Source organism: Ambystoma mexicanum, chromosome 2p, assembly GCF_040938575.1.
Source record: "Ambystoma mexicanum isolate Mex_15411 chromosome 2p, UKY_AmexF1_1, whole genome shotgun sequence".
Taxonomy (NCBI): Eukaryota; Metazoa; Chordata; class Amphibia; order Caudata; family Ambystomatidae; genus Ambystoma; species Ambystoma mexicanum.
In genome coordinates this window covers 328603076-328620913 of record NC_090923.1, presented here as the reverse complement: position 1 = coordinate 328620913, position 17838 = coordinate 328603076, and the positions used below count along the sequence as shown (strand labels likewise).

Below are 17838 nucleotides of genomic sequence, written 5' to 3'. Positions count from 1 at the left end.
CAGAGAGATTGACAGCAGATTCCAGCTGACCAGATCTCTTTTTATGTCTTCTAAGAGTTTAGTATAGCTCCCTTTGTAGAGGTTTTTTATGTTTGGTGTCAGTGTCACTCCAAAGTATCTCACACCTTCTACTGCCGTTTGTAATTGTAGGTCTTTTGTTTTCTTGTGTATCTCATTTATGTCACCCGCCAGGGCCATTACTGACGATTTCTGTTTATTTATTTTTAATCCAGATATTGTTCTGTATTCGTCTATCTGTTGAATGAGTAGGGGGAGAGTCTTGGTTGGTTCCGTTAGAGTCATCATCATATCATCTGTGTATGCAGCTGTCTTGTGCATATTCCCTCCCATTTCTATGCCTTAATGTCTAGGATCGCTCTGATCTTTGCCAGGAGGGGTTCGAGGAAAATAGCGTATAATTGGGGTGATAAAGGGCACCCCTGCTTTGTGCCCCTTCCTATTTTGATGGGATCCGACAATTCTCCGTTGACAGTGATCATAGCCGTTGGTGAGTTATAGTTGGCCCTAACCATATCTATGAAACCATTTCCAGCACCCATTTTCCGTAGTGTCGCGAATAGCATGGTCCATTCTACTCGATCAAATGCTTTTTCCGCATCTATCGATACTATTGCTGATGGGAGTTTCATGATTCCTGCTTTCTCAATGAGGTGTACTATTTGCCTAATGTTGTCATGGGTTTTCCTGTTGGGAATGAATCCCGATTGTTCTTGGTGAATTAGCTTGGGGAGAAGGGGTGCTAGCCTATTGGCGAGAACCTTTGTGTAGAGTTTGGCGTCAACGTTGATTAGGGCTATTGGGTGGTATGAGCTCGGATTTTCCGGGTCTTTCCCCTTTTTGTGGAATACCAGTATCTTCGCCTCGTTCATGGAAGCGGCAACATTGTTCAATTTCTTGAATGTGTTGAATAGGTTGGTTAGATAGAGTGTTAGTATTTCCGCAAATGTTTTGTAGAAGGCCGCCGTAAAGCCATCCGGTCCTGGAGATTTATTCTTGGGTAGATCCCTAATTGCTTTTGTAACCTCTTCTGGCATTATTGATTCATCTGGACTCATTTCAGCTGGAGTTAGTATAGGAAGTGTTATATCTTTTAGGTAAGCCTCTTGTTCCTTTTTGCTTGGATGCTGTGAAGTGTATAGGTTCTGGTAGAAAACTCGGAATATTTCTTTGATGTCTTTCGGCTGTGTTTTCTTATCTCCCTGTCCGTCTTTTAGGGCGTGCACCATTTGGTCTTGCCTCCTACCTTTTAGTTGTCTTGCTAGCAGTTTTTCTGCTTTATTTGATTTCATCGCATACCAGTGCTTTGAGTGCAGAAGTTGCGTTTCTGCTCTTATGGTCCTGATCAGATCCAGATGGCTCTGGATGTGTCTATAAGCCTTCTTTATTTTCCTGGAGGTATTCATTGTCATTTCTTCTATTATTTCTTCCAGTTATTTCCCCAGTTCGTCTTCCCATTTGTATGAGAGCTTGTCTTTTTGTGCTTTCAGCGCTATTATTTGTCCCCTTATCACCGCTTTAAAGGCTTCCCATATAGTACTTGGGGAGACGTCTGGGGTATCGTTCTGCTCGATGTAGTCCTCTATCTTTTCTCTGATTGTTTCCTTGGCTACTGGATCTTGTATGATGTCTCTGGGGAGTGTCCATCGCCATAGGCCTGATCTTTTCCTGAATTTTGGAAGTGTGATCCAGAGCGGGGCGTGGTCTGATAACAATATTTGCCATTTTTCTATGTCCTGGATTTCTCCCAGCAGAGCTCCTGTGGCCCCAAATGTGGTCAATCCTGGAGCTTGTGCCATGTACGTGTGAGTGATATGTGTATCCTTTTGTTGAGCCTTTGAGTCTCAGCCACATGTCCTCTAATGTCATGTTCTGCATTGTCTGTTTAAGCGCTGGTTTGGGAGATCCCTGATGGGTATTTTCGGGATTTGTGCAGTCTTTTGTCTGGTTCCATGCTAGGTTGAAATCTCCTGTCAGGATTACTTCCCCTTCCGCAAAGTTTTCCAATTTGTTGATCGTGTCTTTCATAAAACCCTCCTGGCCCGAGTTTGGAGCATATAGGGTTGCTAAGGTTAGTTGGCGATTGTCTATCTGCACCTTTGCGAATACGTAGCGGCCGTTTTTATCTGATATTGACGCTTTGATTTGGACCTTCAGATGATTAGCGAATGCTATCAGCACTCCTTTTCTTTTCTCTTCGTCATTTGATTGTAACCTCTTATTCAGGTTTGGCCTTTCCTCTTCTTCTGTATGTGTGTTTCTTGGAGCGTTATTATGTCAAACTTCTCTCTGTGCAAGAAGTATTCCATTTTCTTCCTTTTCACTGGCGTGTTCAGGCCTCTGATATTGAATGTTAGTATTTTCAGCCCCATTCTTTCATATGAGTCTGAAGTTTATTCTTGGAATCGCCTTGTGGGTCGCTGTTGTTTGCATTTGTACCAGTGATTAACGTTTTTCCCCTCCGATCTTACCCCTCTTCTCCCCTCCCTCCTCCCTCCTTCCCCCCACAACTTTGTCCCTGAGGTGAGCTCTGGGCCCTGTGGTTGCTCCGGCGTTGTGCCTTTGCTCCAAGCCCTCTAACATCACAGGGTGAAGAGTTTGCAGGGATTCCTAAACCCTGCTTGTGGTGCTGATTCCAAAGCCGTCCCTTGGCTCTGCCGCGACTTCATGTGGGCACCTGCCCTGTCTAAGGATTCTGTATCTTTGTTACCGCTCCCTACATCTTTTCTTACATATGAGTTTCATTTTTGGATTTGTTTAGTTTTTCTCTGGTTTGCGGGATTGGAGTCTTGTTCTTCGTTTTTCTGTTTGCCACCTCCTCGGTTCTCTCCTTTGTCTAGGGGTTTCACTGGTATTTGGGGGTGCTGCCTCTTGTTCCTGGTACCCCAGTATCTTGAGGCCTTCCTCACTCATAGTGATTCAGTATTGTCTTTCTTCCCATGTGAAAAGGAGGCCAAAAGGAATGTCCATTTATATTGAATTTGTTTTTTGTTAGGAATTTTGTTACCTGGCTCATTTCTCTTTTCTTTCTGAGCGTTGATTGCGCTAGGTCTTGGAACCGAAGTATTTCTTTTCCGTTCATTCTTATTTGCTCAATGGTCCTGGCCTTCCTTAGGATTTGTTCCTTTTGTGCATATTGTGTCATGGCCACTAGAACATCCCTTGGGCAGGTTCCGGGCTCCCCTGATCTACGGGGGCCTACCCTGTGAATTCTGTCGATGTGGATGTCTTCTCCGGAGCCGTCCTTTAGTATATCTTGGAAAACTTGTTGTACTGCTGTGCGAAGGTCTTTATCCTCCACATTTTCCAGCATATTTTTGATTCTTATGTTTGATCTCCTGGATCTGTTTTCCAGATCTTCGCATTGAGATTCAAGGTCGATTGCCAGTCGAGCAAGGCGGTCTTGCGCTTCTGCATGTTGGAGGGCATCATCATCCATATTCTGGAACGTCTTTTCCATGTTGTCCATTCTCTCCTCGAGATTTTCTATGTCTTTGTAAAGTTCCTGGACCGCTTGTTTCAATTCCCCCTTCATGTTTTCAAACTGCGTCTGGGTGGAGGATATAAATTGGTCCTGAAATTCCTTAAACCATGATTTCATATCGTCTCTCAAAGCCATTTCTGTGTCTTCTTTCTGTTTTGGTGGGTCTCCCTCCTTGTTTGTTTGCTTGGAATCTGTGTTTCCTAGTCCCCAAATTTGGGTCAGATCTTGAGCCGGCCTAGGTCCGCTTTTGTTTGCCGTGGATGCCTGTAGTCTTATTCTTGCCCTGGACTTTGACATGTGTCTGTATCTTTACTGGCCAGGCAGTTTTTTTTAAAACATTTTGTTTATTCTTGTTGTTCACTTTAGATCTTAGGGATCAGATTTGTACTTAAGGTGGTCCACCTGTCTTCGACTCTTGATAGGGTCCTGCTGAGTGCTATCTGTTCGTGTTGCTGGGGCGCACCTCTCTGGCCTCGAGTAAGGAAGTTTCCCTTGATTCAGGCTCTTCTGTTGGGAATATTTGTTGGGAATAGCTGTGTCTTCAGGGAGTCTTCACCCAGGTCGCCCCTGGGTTCCCCTTTTGAGTGTGGATGCTTTATTTCCCTCTACTGTCTCACCCGTGGTCCCCGGTAGGTTCTCCTTTTACTGAGGGTCTGTCCTTTATGGTGTCTTTCGGGCTCCCCCTGGCCCTTCGTGGGGTGCCTGCACCATATTTTTGTGGGTTGCTATTGTCTCTGGGGGGGGCCCCGGGTCTCTGGAATGATCTGGGATCAGGGCACCCGTCCTGTCTTGGCCGGGAACCACATCCGAGGTTCTCAATGAGGGGGGATGAGAGGTGCAGTGCAGAGCGCGCTCTCCTGTGCCTGTCCTGTGTTCACTCGCGTAATGGAGATTAGAGTGATTAGGCTCTTTTTATTAAGCCTATTGGAATTCGCCTTCCCTTCTCCCCTTTTCCCTTGAGTCTCTTGTTGAAGCCCCAGTTGTAAAGTCCGGGTGGCCCGCTTTTGCTGATCGTTTGGGTGGCTGACGCCCTCCCCGCTGCTCCCGTTGACTTTCCCCGGCCTCGTACCTTCGCTTTGTGGTTGCTGGGTCTCAGCTGGGCTCCATGTCTCACCGTCCACCCGTACCGGACCGCTGCCTTCCCCTCTGGACTCCGACCAGGGCTTGTGTGGTGCACGTCTTCTTTTTCCGGGCCTACACCTGCTCCTCCCCAGGCCTCTCCCTCATCTGCTCCCTCTCCTCTGGGTCGGTGTGCTGTTCCGGGCCCGGGCTCTGCCTCTTTTGGCTCGTCCTGCCGGGTTAGCACTTCCCTTCTGTCGGCTCCTCTCCCACTGGGGGTTCACAATGGTGGGTGGCGTGCTTGCTGCTCTCAGGCTTGCTCTGCTCCCTGCTTCCCGGTCCTCCTAGTGCCTCTGCCAGATCCGCAACTCTAGTTGTTGGCGGGGCCGGAGGCGCTCCCCTCGGAACGGCCCTCTCCAGGATGCCACGCTGCAGAGCGGGGTGCTCTAAGCCAGGTTGTCGGAGCTGAACCATCCTCTTCTGGCGGGATCGATCGGAGGTCTCGTCTCCTCTTTTACCCTTTCTTAACCTACCGTATGAAGTGGAGGGAAGGTACGCTTCGATGGGAACAGTGTATTCTTAGCTGTAGTCTTCAATTGATGCGGCCCGAGCTGGGAGGACAGGAGCTACGCTCACGCACGTCTACCCGGCTTGGCCACCATCTTGGAATCTGTGTACTAACATTTTAATTGATCTTGGTGAGACAGCAGAATAACTTCAGCAGAGACCAGCATGAGTAAAAAGAAATGTGTGTGATCTGGACTGGATTCAGACAATTGAGGCTAGAGTTAAAGTAAAAATGTATGGTAACAACTTTAAGGATTTAAGAGCAAGGGCCTTGCAGCCACTGTATATGTCCAAATTTCCATGCAAATTTAGGCGGCACAATTTTTTACGGATTATGATGAATCTTTACCCAACATAAGAAGTTCTGGAAGCTAGGAAGCCTCCGGAGATACGGGATTATAAGTGTCGTGCATGTGCCCATGACCGTGAAACTTTATTCCATCTTATCCTGCACTGTCCGGGTTGTAACAATATCAGATCGAAATGGCTGGCTAAGTTGTTTGATCAATTGTTAACTTCGACGACGGAGGAGTTTTAGGGTAGAAGGATGTCTAGCACACAAACATCGCTGACCCCGGCTTTGTTGGCTTTTGTCAAATAACTTTTTAAAGTGATAGCAGTCAATCAAACTTGAGCTTTAGATGGTTTGAAATTATGGGGACACCTGTTGCACTAATAGGAGTAATGAGTCTCATAAGGCTTTATTTGTAATTGTAGAGCAATGAGTATGGGTGTTCCTGTTGATGGGGGATTTGAAATGAAGTGTTGTTAGAGATTGTGTAGGTGATTATGAATTGTATTTTGCTGTTTTATTATTTTATTGTATTGTATTAATATGGCAAAGGTTTAAGCTAAAAACCAAATGCAAAGTAAAGAAAAATAAAAAACGTAAGAAAATATATATAATGTGTAAAGAGCCGGCAAAGTCTGTAGGGATCCACATACATGAAGGCTTCCTTTTTTTCATGGGTGCCACCATTACTTATCTCTGCCTTGCACACATATGCAGGCTGGAGACCAAAAGAAGTTGTTGGCATGAAGCTCATTCCGGGCAGTGTTAGGCACATGAGCCTTGAACAATATCTGATTACACAAGCCCAACACGGCATCATGTGGTACCTCATCAGAATCCATCAGCCAGTGCCTGCACCGTTGAAGTGGTCGCTGCTGGGTTCTTCCTGACAGATGCAATGCCTCTTTTAAAATAATACGGTACATGTTTTCTGAAAAGGAATCAGCAGTTCCTTGGTTCTAGATCTGGACTGAATAAAACACCAAAAATAAATGAGTAATATTATTATTTGACACCAATAATAGCTTTGTGTTTGAGTACTCTGTTTTGTGCTAGATTAATATAGAACAATATGCGACTAGGTTAGGCCTAACTAGCTGTTGATGTTATCGGTAAGGGGTCAGGTTCATTATCTGCATATGGCCTTATTATATTTATTGCATTGTCCATGTGATTAGGTAGTTAGCGGGTTCGCCTTTGTGATGTTGCTATAAAGTAAGTATATATTTATAGGGCCCTATTCATGGAAAAGTGTGCCTTCGTCCTGCAAAGGCTATGGGCCGAGAATGACACTGTGTAAGCCTGCACACAGAATAACAAATGCGCATTCCAAGTATGCAATGAATTGTGTGTGCAAAGTAACCGTATACGCAAGTTGCGGCCGGAATACCCCCAACACGCCCCCACGCAAAGCAAAAACAGTCAGAACATCTACCTTTGCGTGCTCTCCCCTCCCCTGAGTGTGAATACATGCACCCTACAGTTTGTGGGGTCCACCACAAGCAGGCCTGCATCTTCAGGACCCTGCGCGGGGTCTCACATAACTGTTACCGATACCACGACAACATGCGTACGATTTATTGTAACTCGGGTAAAACTCAGAAAATCTGTGTGTGAACCCCCGTAAACCTTTTCTGCACCTGCTACACTGCATATGTGCACCCCTAAGTTAGATCAGAACTATGGCAGCATGCACACACCCCTAAATCTGACACCCGATCTTACTGCTGTGCAGTAAATCCTATGCGCAGGTGTCTTGTGCCTGCCTTCGGGTGGCGGATGGTATGAGGGCTTTGCATGGCCATTTCCACGATGAGAGGTTGCGTGCTCTACTCCATTAATACATATTTTTCCAGCAAATGGTGGGTGTGCGAAGGACTGCCTGCATGCATGCCATCCCTGGTAACGCCCATTTTTTGCTTCATTTTTCGTGTTCCAACCTGTACCCTTCCCTCTGCGCAAGCCACGCCCACGCTCTGCATGGTGTCTCACGCAAGATACTCCGCCTCTCGGAGTGACGTGCTGAGCCTGCGCGAACTACCCGGAAAGTACTTTAAAGTGCCACAAAGTCAATTCTATTAATCAGCCAACGTGATTTTGCATGCAGTTTACCATGCACAGTCCCGGTTAGGCAGTCAATGATCCATTATCAGTACCCATAAAGGCCAACAGGCCTGCATTGCAAATTATTTCAAACAGCTTTCTTTTTAGGCACCCACAGCACAGGGACACTAGTAAGGAAACATACTGAACCTAAAACATAACCATAAGAGGAATCATCAAAATGGCACTTTCCTTTGGGGTGGCATAGATCCTTCCACCACCCTTGTGGCTGGCAGTATGTCATGTGGGTAAGCTTCTTCTGCTTTTGGCTTTTTAGCCAACAGAACTTCACATGATGGAGCTTTAAGGCACAAACTTAAAATGGAAATGGTGGAACTAAAAGTCTACGGTCCTGATTCATGAAATTATTTACGTGTAAAACGGGGATTTGCGTGCGATTCTCCTCGCAAACCCCCTTTCGTCAAACAGGAATTTGCACAAAGAATGGCACGCAAATCCCCATTTTACACGCAAATAATTCCATGAACCAGGGCCTAAGCCTGAAGAATCAGAACTCGATGTGGCTGACGACCATACTATGGCTCTAGTTGGGTGCTATGACTTATAGAAATACTGTGTTTGAATTTACATCTAAGAAATTTCAAATAGGGAGAATACCACCTATTTTCAGTTGAATTAATTTCACGTGCACAACTATAATTTGTACCCTTTTTGCTCAATATCACTCAGCATATTTGTATGGTTACATTGCATCTTCACAAGCATTTTTCTTATTTTCCCTCTCCCAGATGATCCAGTCACTGTTGCAGGCACATAACCCACAGCTACACCGTATTCTGTTAATTGATCAGCTATCCAACCTTTGCCTAGAGTGTGATTTCCAGTTTCTTTGAGTTTCAAGCTTTGCACATCTATGAAGAAGAGAAGAAGAGTAATAACAAAGAGGACCAAATAACACCACCGACCAGCAATGCAGGTACACACAGTTCAAAAGTAAACAATGAATGCGTTAACTATGATATGAAAGCTACTATTCAACAGCTTCCATCAATTTCCATCATACCTGCCCATCTTTGCCAATTACTTTCATTTGAGTTCTTGACTTAGATACAACAGGCACAAGTTTACACAACAAATGTTATCAATATACAGCTAGGATCGCATGCCTTGTTCCAGTTTATCTCTCTAAGAAACAATCACATACACGTATGTCTTGGACGGGATACGTGAATGAGCAGCCAATAAGAGAGAGTGAGGGGAGGAGACATGCAGCTGGAGGATGCAGTGCTATTAACCAATCTACATCCATTACAACTGTTCACCATTTCCAATAATTTTGCATATTATTATTTTCTTTTTTCTATCACTGTTTCTTTTCATAATGTGCCTTTTGTCTTGTTTGCTTTACTTAGTTATTCAATGTTTAATTCGGGCATGAGATTGTAATTACATATTTGGTTTAAATTGAAAGAATGACCGCATACCTCTCCTCTGAATGTCCCTCTCTCCCTGAGCTCTCCTTTCTAAAGTGATATGCACCCTTACAACCTGTGTTACCCTTTCGCTCCTCCAGCCTGCTCATTCCAGCTTTGTTTTAGCATGCCATTTTGGCCCCCTATATTGGTCTCAATTCGCCACACTGCAGGTTGCAATGTATATTTTCCTTGTCATGCCCCCTACATTGTTCTCCAGTTTTGTATCTCCTCTGTTAAACATAGTGAGATGCCTCCTATATCTTTTACTGTTTTCTCTGGCATTTGCTTCAGAACACCTTTTCTGTGCCCCTCTAATTTGTGCATGTGTGTGTGTATGTTTGTGTATGTGTATCTGTATGTCTATGTGTGACTAACCAGTTCATATTGGTCTGCTCCTTTGGGTTGGGACCATGCCTGTTTTGGATATTATCTTTGCAATAGGCCAATACATAATGGTCTGGAGGATTACCTAGAGCAATTTCTGTGGTTATGATTCATTCAAAACCTTCCAGTCTTCACACTTCAGTGTTGCTACTGTAAACTCAAGTGAGAGGGGTATGGCCAGATGTGAGTGATGTACATGCTGGGTTTAGAGAGCAAAGCTACACCTGATTGATGACATCGAGTGAGGCTGAAAAATATCTTGGTTTGCTCGTTGTCTCCTGTATAAGGGATGTGACCCAGCAGTTGGAGCTTGACTGTCCTTTTTAGGGTGAGGCCAAACTTGAGTTTGATATGATCTTTCCCCTTCTGTAATGGCTTGGTATGCCGAGAAACGATGGTCTGGTCTGTAGGGCTGCTCAGAGCAATTCCCAGGGTTATGATTAATTCTAAACCGTGTAGCCATCGCCCTACAGTTTTGCTCCCATAGATGTGTCACCTTACGTATTAGCAAGCTTTTCCATATTAGTGGGATAGGTGTTGGTTCTTTCCTTTCTCTAATCTTATTTACCAATCTATTTTCTGAAATTTTGGAACATCCATTACCCTGCAGTTTGTTTTAGCAGACTCTCAATATCATTCATAGATTACAATAAATTCTCAAATGTTTACATAAGTTTGTCCTTGGTGGAAGTCATTTTTATCGTCAAGGTATGTTTTCTTTATAGGACCCTTCCTTGGCCGCCTCCTCTTCACTGTATCTGTTAATTATGCAGCTGACTCACTGTGATGAGCCATTTCAGATATCCCCTGTGTCTCTCAGCAGATATAGATATTGATATTGATATTGATATTTTATTTCTATCGTGCTTGTACACAAGTGTTTCAGAGCGCGACAAGGTAAGGGAGGGGACCAGGGGAGAACAAAACAATGTTCTTACTAGGCCCAGTGACATTGAGAATGCGCAAGTGGATGGGAGAGAGGGAGGGGGAAGTGTATGGAAGGGGGGAGAAGTGGAAAGTGTGGAGCAAAGGAGAAACAGATAAATAATAATAAATAAATAAATAATAAAGGCAACAAACAGTGGTAGTGCAGCCAGCAATTGGCAAGTGCTCGGTTTAAGGCAGCAGACATGGTAGGTCTGATAAGTGCAGGAAGAAAAAGGGGGGCACTGTATGGGTACATATACAGACCCCAGTGCAAGTGGTGGCCCATAGGCAGTGCGGGAGGGTGGCAGGGTGATCAGGTACCTGGCCCCGGAGAACAGAGGGTGGCCAGGTGCATGGTGCCAAGAGAGAACAGATCAGCAGGGGAGAGGGGGAGCGAAGGTAGAAGCAAAGAGGAAGGTCTTGAGGTGCTGCCGGAACCGGAGATGGTTCTCCTCAAGTTTCAGAGTGGCAGGGAGGCTGTTCCAGAGGGAGGCCCTAGCCGAAGAGAGAGATCTACCCCCGCTCATTTCTTTGAAAAACGACTGACCCTGAGGGAGTTAGAGGTAGAGGAGCGAAGAGCTTGAGAGGGGAGATATTTGCAGAGGGTAGCTGAAGCAATTTTCGACCCAGGCCCCAGAAAGCCTTGTGGACAATGCAGAGGGTTTTGAATGTAATCCTTGCATCCACTGGGAGCCAATGGATTTCAGAGCTGGAGAAATACATTCCCAGGGCTTGAGGCCAAGGACATGTCTCGCAGTCCTGTTATGGATTAGTTGCAGAGGGCGGAGAGTAGAGGCAGGTAGATTTAGAAAGAGGCTGTTACAACAGTCCAACCTAGAGAGAACCAGAGCTTGGGAGACCATGAGCTTCTAGGGAAAGGAGAGGAAAGGCAGAGTACCTCTGAGGAGGTGCAGTAGGAAGTTTGACTTTTTAGATACATCAGAGATATGGGCGGAGAAGGAAAGTGTGGAGTCAAAGATAACCCTGAGGTTCTTAGCCTCGCAGGTGGGCCAGAGAGTGAGGGGAAAGGATGGTGAAGATGTGCCAATGAGGAGGATCTCCGTCTTGCTGGCATTCAGACAAAGATCATTGGCTCCCACACCAATCTTGAATGGCAGATAGGCAATCAGAGATGAGAGAGGGAGAGGAGGTGTCCGAGGGCAGCCTGAAAATGAATTGAGTGTCATCAGCATAGCACTAGAAATCTGAGCAGAAAATGGCAATGCAGTGGGCGAGAGTTGCCAGTTATTGGTTGAAAAGCCAGGGTGAGAGGTTAGACCCCTGGGGAACACCAAAGCTATATGCAGACTACACTGTTCTAATTGCATTGATGACACTTAACACTAAATGATTACTATATGCCGTGAAAGGTTATTGTTAATGCACCTAAATCAAATGTCATGCTGTAAGGCCCCAGAAGTGTAGGCTACTTTTAACAGGTGAGCAATCTGTTCTAAAGGTTAATAACTCCCATCTAATTTACTATGATGCCCCATTTTTGGAAACAAGTATCTCAAAGAGGAAACTAAATGGAGACATCTTTAGATTTGGCATATAGCTAAGAGGAGGGATCATACAATTAGGACTATGTTAAAATCATACAAAGAAAAGTCACTGGATAATCAATGCCTCTTACTGCGTGGATATGTAGGGTTCTTCTGACCTCTATCTATTAGAGACCTTTATCTATTATCTACCTCCTAGGTCTAGTGTACTTAAAAGATTCAGACCCTACCCATCTTTTACAAACAATAAACAACCATCCTGTTAATTATTTAACTTCACAATCTAGGGGCTGCCCATACCTCTAACCTGCTATGTCGCTACCAACCCCAAGAAAAATAGCAAATTTCAGGTAACAGGTACTTCTGACCAGCATCCATCAACACCAAAGGTTTCTTAATCTGCCTTCCCTCTATCCAATAACACACCCTGCCCTCCTTTCTTAAAGAGCCATGCACAGCGAGGCCAACCTTATTGGCAGAAGGGCACTATATAAGACTGTGCTGCATTACATTATGTATAGAAGGCCAAGGACTATTTTTATGTCACAGTTTGTGCCTAGTTGAGAAATGTTTAAGTTACTGATACAAATCAAGATTCACCACTGCACCGAGTCTCAATTTGGGTCACAACATATGTTAATAAGCATACTACCCTTACATTGAGAGGCCTGACACTGATGACAGTAGCTGGGAGCAGGGTCTGGTTGAGTTACATAAATCAGGACCTGTCGAAAATTGGACTTGAATCTTGGTTCTATGCTTCAGCCATTACGTTACCATTCCAACTATTTGGAAGGACGATTTCTAGGAAATACCTTTTGCTAATCTTTGTCAATCTATAGTGTGCTTGGCATTGTTAACTGTTGGACCATACCACCCTATGCAGAGCTCACTTGGGGTGCAACTCTACTAACTATGACCAGGACAATCACAACTACAGACTTGCTGGCCTGATTTTGTTTTGCTTTTCTGTACCAGCCTTTCTCTCTTGTATAAGGAAGGCATAAAAGCACACACGTGTGTGCACTAATATCTTCAATGAGACCCAAGAGATACCTTTGCTTTCTTACGAGGTATTCCTTAAGGTACGTAGTCAGACACTAAATCCCTATATTGATGACCATTGATTGTTGCCAATGAAGACCACCATTTTTATTTCTGTTGATTCCACCAGAGCTGATGGTTTTCTAGGCAATAGATTATTATCGGGCAGCATCTTTATATACTTTCAAAACTCTACTTGTACAGTACTCCTCTTTTGTTTGAAGCATGTATCCCCCACATTTATCCTTGTTAGTAACATGTCTCACATATGTATAATGTATTGTACAGACACGCTTCTGGGAGATTCCTCCACCTTCTGTAAATCTGTTATTGTCAATTTCTGATCGAAGTGGACATCCCTGTTCTTCAAACACATACGATTGGAAATACAGCTATATCTCTATGATATAATTGATGCTATAGTGTTACGTTGGTCCTAAGATTCAACTGCATTTAACTGTATGAATATACTTTTTTTTTCTCTGCTGCTTTAGAGTTTATTTTGTTTTTTGCCTGTCTCATTTAGATAACTGTTTTATTTTTTCCTTTAGGAACAGCAGATTAGGAACAGCAGATTTGGTTATTGAAGTATATACGCATACTTTATTGACTTCATAATGATTTAGCATTACATGCAATTGCTGATCTTTAAATTCACTTCTTACTCAAAATCAAATTCTAAATTGTTGTTTTTATAGTAATATAATACACGGTAATTTCTAATCTACATTTTGATGACGGCATTTAAATTGTACGTTTTGTGATTTCACCTATGGATTATTATTAACTAAATCCCAATTAGATTTGATGAAACATCCATTAAGTGTATGAAAGTATTCATGAATCTTATGAAAGGAACTCTATCAACAGGATGGAAGATATTCTAAAAGACGTATCCATATATTCATATTTCTTTTATAAAAAGCTAATTGGGGGCAATACTAGACAGACTGGCAGATGGTCCCACGTTTCCAAAGCTCCAGCATTGTCTCCAGGCTGGGCCTTAATTGGCAGACCTGTTGCACTTACTTTGAGAGCACTGAGCAGTGATGAGTGTGTTGCCCATGGCTTGGCCATGGCTATACATGGTCCAGCGGCTGCAAACACACATATTTAACTAAGTCCAGGCAAAAGGGCCATGTGTGACCAACTGTACTGCACCACCTGATGAAAAGACCTTCTGGAAAATTTGACAGCCACTGAGACTCCTTATACTGGCTATCCAGTAACTTGCATTTCTATAATATAGATAGTCACAGAGAGCTAAAACAGGAAAAAATGTGTGCAATAGTAAATTATTTTATTAACCCAGAAATAAACACAATACAGCACATTAGCACATTCACGGGGGAAAATTCTGTTGAATCCCAGGACTATCAGAAGTCTGCAAAAAGGACAAAAGCTTAAATGAAGTGTATCGGCTTCTTAAAGAGTAACCTCATTCCTGCGTCAAGCTAGATATAGCATGTCATAAAAGCACCGGACCGTAAAATAGGTGACCTTACTGATAGCATCATGTGGGTGGAGCAAAGGTTGGTGAGAGCACTAGAGAGACAGGACACGTCGCAATGATTCCAATACACAAGAGAGTCCTCCTTGTGTAATTTGCAACATGTATAACTATGTTCAATAACTCATTTTATTATAATCTTATGGAGCTTGACATGGGTCAGTATTGCCCTATAATGACCTTCTTGAATGCATTATCCCAAATGATAATGGCTCCTCCTGAGGTCAATAAGGCTATTAGAACATTAATAAGATCATTTGCTTTGAGTTGTGGTGGTGAAGTAAAACATATACGTTTAATAGTAGAAAAAGTAAATAGACAAAAAGTGTCAGTACATTAAATGCAGTTTTCTTTAGTTGTATTCATATAAGTGGTTGCCTTTGTAAGGTCAGCTTGGTTGATTCAAATTGTTTTAAAACGGGCAAGAATTTGGCGTAATGAAAAGGTAAATGGTTACTCTATACGAAAATAAACACCTTTTCCATGTTTTACCTTTCACTTGGATGTGTTAAAATGGATATCATATGTCAAGTTGATGGTGCAGCGAAAAAAGGAACCTCTGAGAGAAGCGACTTAAAATGTTGTTGTTTTGTAAATGCAGAGAAATTCTTTCTGCTGCTACCATGTACGCTTCTGACGCCAGGTTATTTGAAATTCATTTAGTACTAATAGGTATTGACTGTTTCCAAGCCTTCTGATTGGCAGAGAGAAGACCAATAGCGATTTCCTTGGGCTTATATGAAGCAAGAAAGAGAGAGACTGGAAAATGCCAAAGGTTGTCGCAAGTAAACGTTTTTGGTTTCCCCACTCCCTAAAAGATGAGATGCTGATGCATGTAAGACTTTGAAAAGTTGTCCTTTGAGCTATTGCAAGACCAGTTGGAAGACAGTGTTGGTGTTCAATAACTCATCAACCCGCAATAATGGCTAAATTCAAATTAGCCACTTTTTTTTCTTCAAGTTTGGGCGTGTCCATAATAAAAGATCTTTTTGAGGTCAACTTCTTCACCCTATCATACAGTGTCTCCTAAAAATCTTTTGCTGCAATCTTTTTTTATAAGGATTCCAGTACCCTAGATGTGTTACCAGTCCCTGAGACAGATGACTTGGACTCCTGCTGCTTCAGTCTATTTCTGGCTGCATATTGCAGTAGCATAGCCACCATCGGTATGGGGCATACTCTGCTCTTGCATTGAAGGGCACTTTCGTTTTCTATTGTTGTTGTACCAATAGTCTCAAGTTCACTTTCTGTTTGGCGCCTGGAAACACTTTCTGCTGTATCGATGCCACACAAATGTCCAATAAATAAATAAATAAATAAATAAATAAATAAATAAATAAAGCTGATTTTCCCTTTGTTAGATTACCGGGCTTAGCTATGCTATTCCAGTCCCTGTCGTTTTCTCCTTCTTTCCTAAGGCGTGTTGCAAAATGTATCACCTTTCTTTCCAATGCAACACACAAAACACGTGCTTCTCATAACCGTTGAAGAACGCGCCATATTGTCTGAGACCATTTTGTTACACCCTTCATTATTTAATAAGGATGCATTAAGCTTCAGAGCGAAGAGGTTGACGTCTACTTGAACCATGGCATGGCCTGTCAAAACTATAGGATCTATTGTTGGCTACGCTACAGAAGCCAACAAGCGTTATGATAGCAATCTTCTTGAGCACATTTTATGAGTGAAAAAGAAAAAAATATTCACTTTCTTTTGTGTTCACGATTGGCCATACATCAACTCATCCCAAAGTCGTCATTGTTTTTGTCCCTCTCCTCTGGTCGCTGATGAGCCACAAATAAGTTAAGTTCCAGACCAGAACCACATTCCTAGACTGCGGATAATTTACTGTGATATTACGCTAAATAAGTTGGGAACTTCACAAGCATAAATAAAATAAATACATAAATACATACATGATATTGTGATTGCAACCTTTACTAGCACTCCTCTCCCTTTGGTTCCCACACGAGAGTCAACTAGCGTGAAACAAAGGTGTTCAAAAGGTGATCCGGGTTCCTCTTGAGTAAGATGTGTAATGGTGATGTGCTACATTACCCACCCATCTCTTTTTCAGAGTTACTGCATTAATGGCTCAGTGTCTGAAAAGTGGGTTTCTTGTACAGAAACTACAACTGCTCTCTGCTGTTCATATGTATGAACCCTTTCTTTCTTTTAATACCATTGGTTAGTCCATTTAAACTCCACGTGCTCCATCCTGTGAATTGTCCCTTTTGATAAGTAGTGATTTTACTTCTTAAGTAATCATATTTCCTACTTCCTCTATCGGCATATTTCTCCTGCAAGTATGGTTTACGTTTAAGGTGTATCTGCAACCCATTCAATGTAGCATGTAAACAAGGATGCCAGCCTAGGAAAAGAAGTAAAGACAAGGGGCGAACGCATGCTATGGCCTCCAAAATAGAGTGCAAAAAGGCAATTGTGCTCGTCAGACTCACACAACACCACATAGTAGGCATCACTGGTTACCTCCGGATCAGAGCCGAACAGCAATGCATCCACGGTTCGCAAATTATCTAAAAAGCTCGTTTTTTTGCTCAACGTAGAAAATTGCCATTGCACTATAGGACAATGGTCCTCATTAGGACTCTGGTAGCTGCTGCCAAAGTCACAAATGTATCGGCACCCGGCAATGGGGACTTACCGGGGCATTCCAGCCCCGGCTGACCCGTAAATCCCCATTGCTGGGTGGCGGTAATTATTACTCCCCATTCCAATTTGAGTCCCATTGGACTCAATGGGAATGGGGAGTCCAGAGGCACAACCGTCGAGGTCTGCTTGCGGGGGCCGGTACACCAGCCAACACAGACCTGGCAGGCCGAAAGGCACCCGCAAGCAGAACTCGTAGTTTGCCGGTCTGGTAACAACAGTACCGGCAAGCTTACCGGTACCGTTGTTACCGGACCGGCAAGCTTATAATGAGGCTCAATGTCTTTAATCCATAGCTTTATCATCCTACAACTAACAGCTTGCAAGCATGCAATAACCAACTACATACTTATGTCATGGTATTTGAGGACCATCACTGAGTGAAACGTAGGTGGACAGCCTTGTGACTGGAGCAGTGATGGTTTTTCAAAAACGAGAGAACTGGATACAATCCAATCCCTGGATAGGAAGACATGAATTATGTCCCACCAACAATGCCCCGCCCCCCCTTGCAATCCTCCTTTTTGACAACAATACATTCAGGATCCTCAGTTGCCACTCTGAAAGGATTTCTGTGTACCTATCGCAACTATTGCTCTTTCATTAAATCCATCTTACCAGTAATATTCATCCATTGTTCGCTCCCCTGTTTTTGGTAAGGCCCAGGGATCCCGTCCCAGAGTGCCTTGCCTGCATCCACCATATGCATCCATAGAGCTCCTACTTTACTTTTCTTCACAGACATGGGCGCTGTGATTTCACAGCCAGTGGCATGGTCTGTTAGGGTAACATCAAAAAAAGACCACATTCATCTCAGGAGTCATGTTTAATCCAATGGT

General features: G+C 43.5%; 1 protein-coding gene across 14 annotated transcripts in view; it reads left to right on the top strand.

The window, feature by feature from the left end:
* The window catches only part of ERC2 (ELKS/RAB6-interacting/CAST family member 2), a 4434974-nt gene that overhangs the window by 4079469 nt on the left and 337667 nt on the right, over positions 1-17838 (top strand). For all 14 annotated transcript variants that reach the window (XM_069643656.1, XM_069643655.1, XM_069643659.1 and 11 more), the window contains one exon: positions 8273-8460. The gene's annotated coding sequence lies outside the window, so the exon portion shown is untranslated. The remainder of the gene's footprint in view (positions 1-8272; positions 8461-17838) is intronic.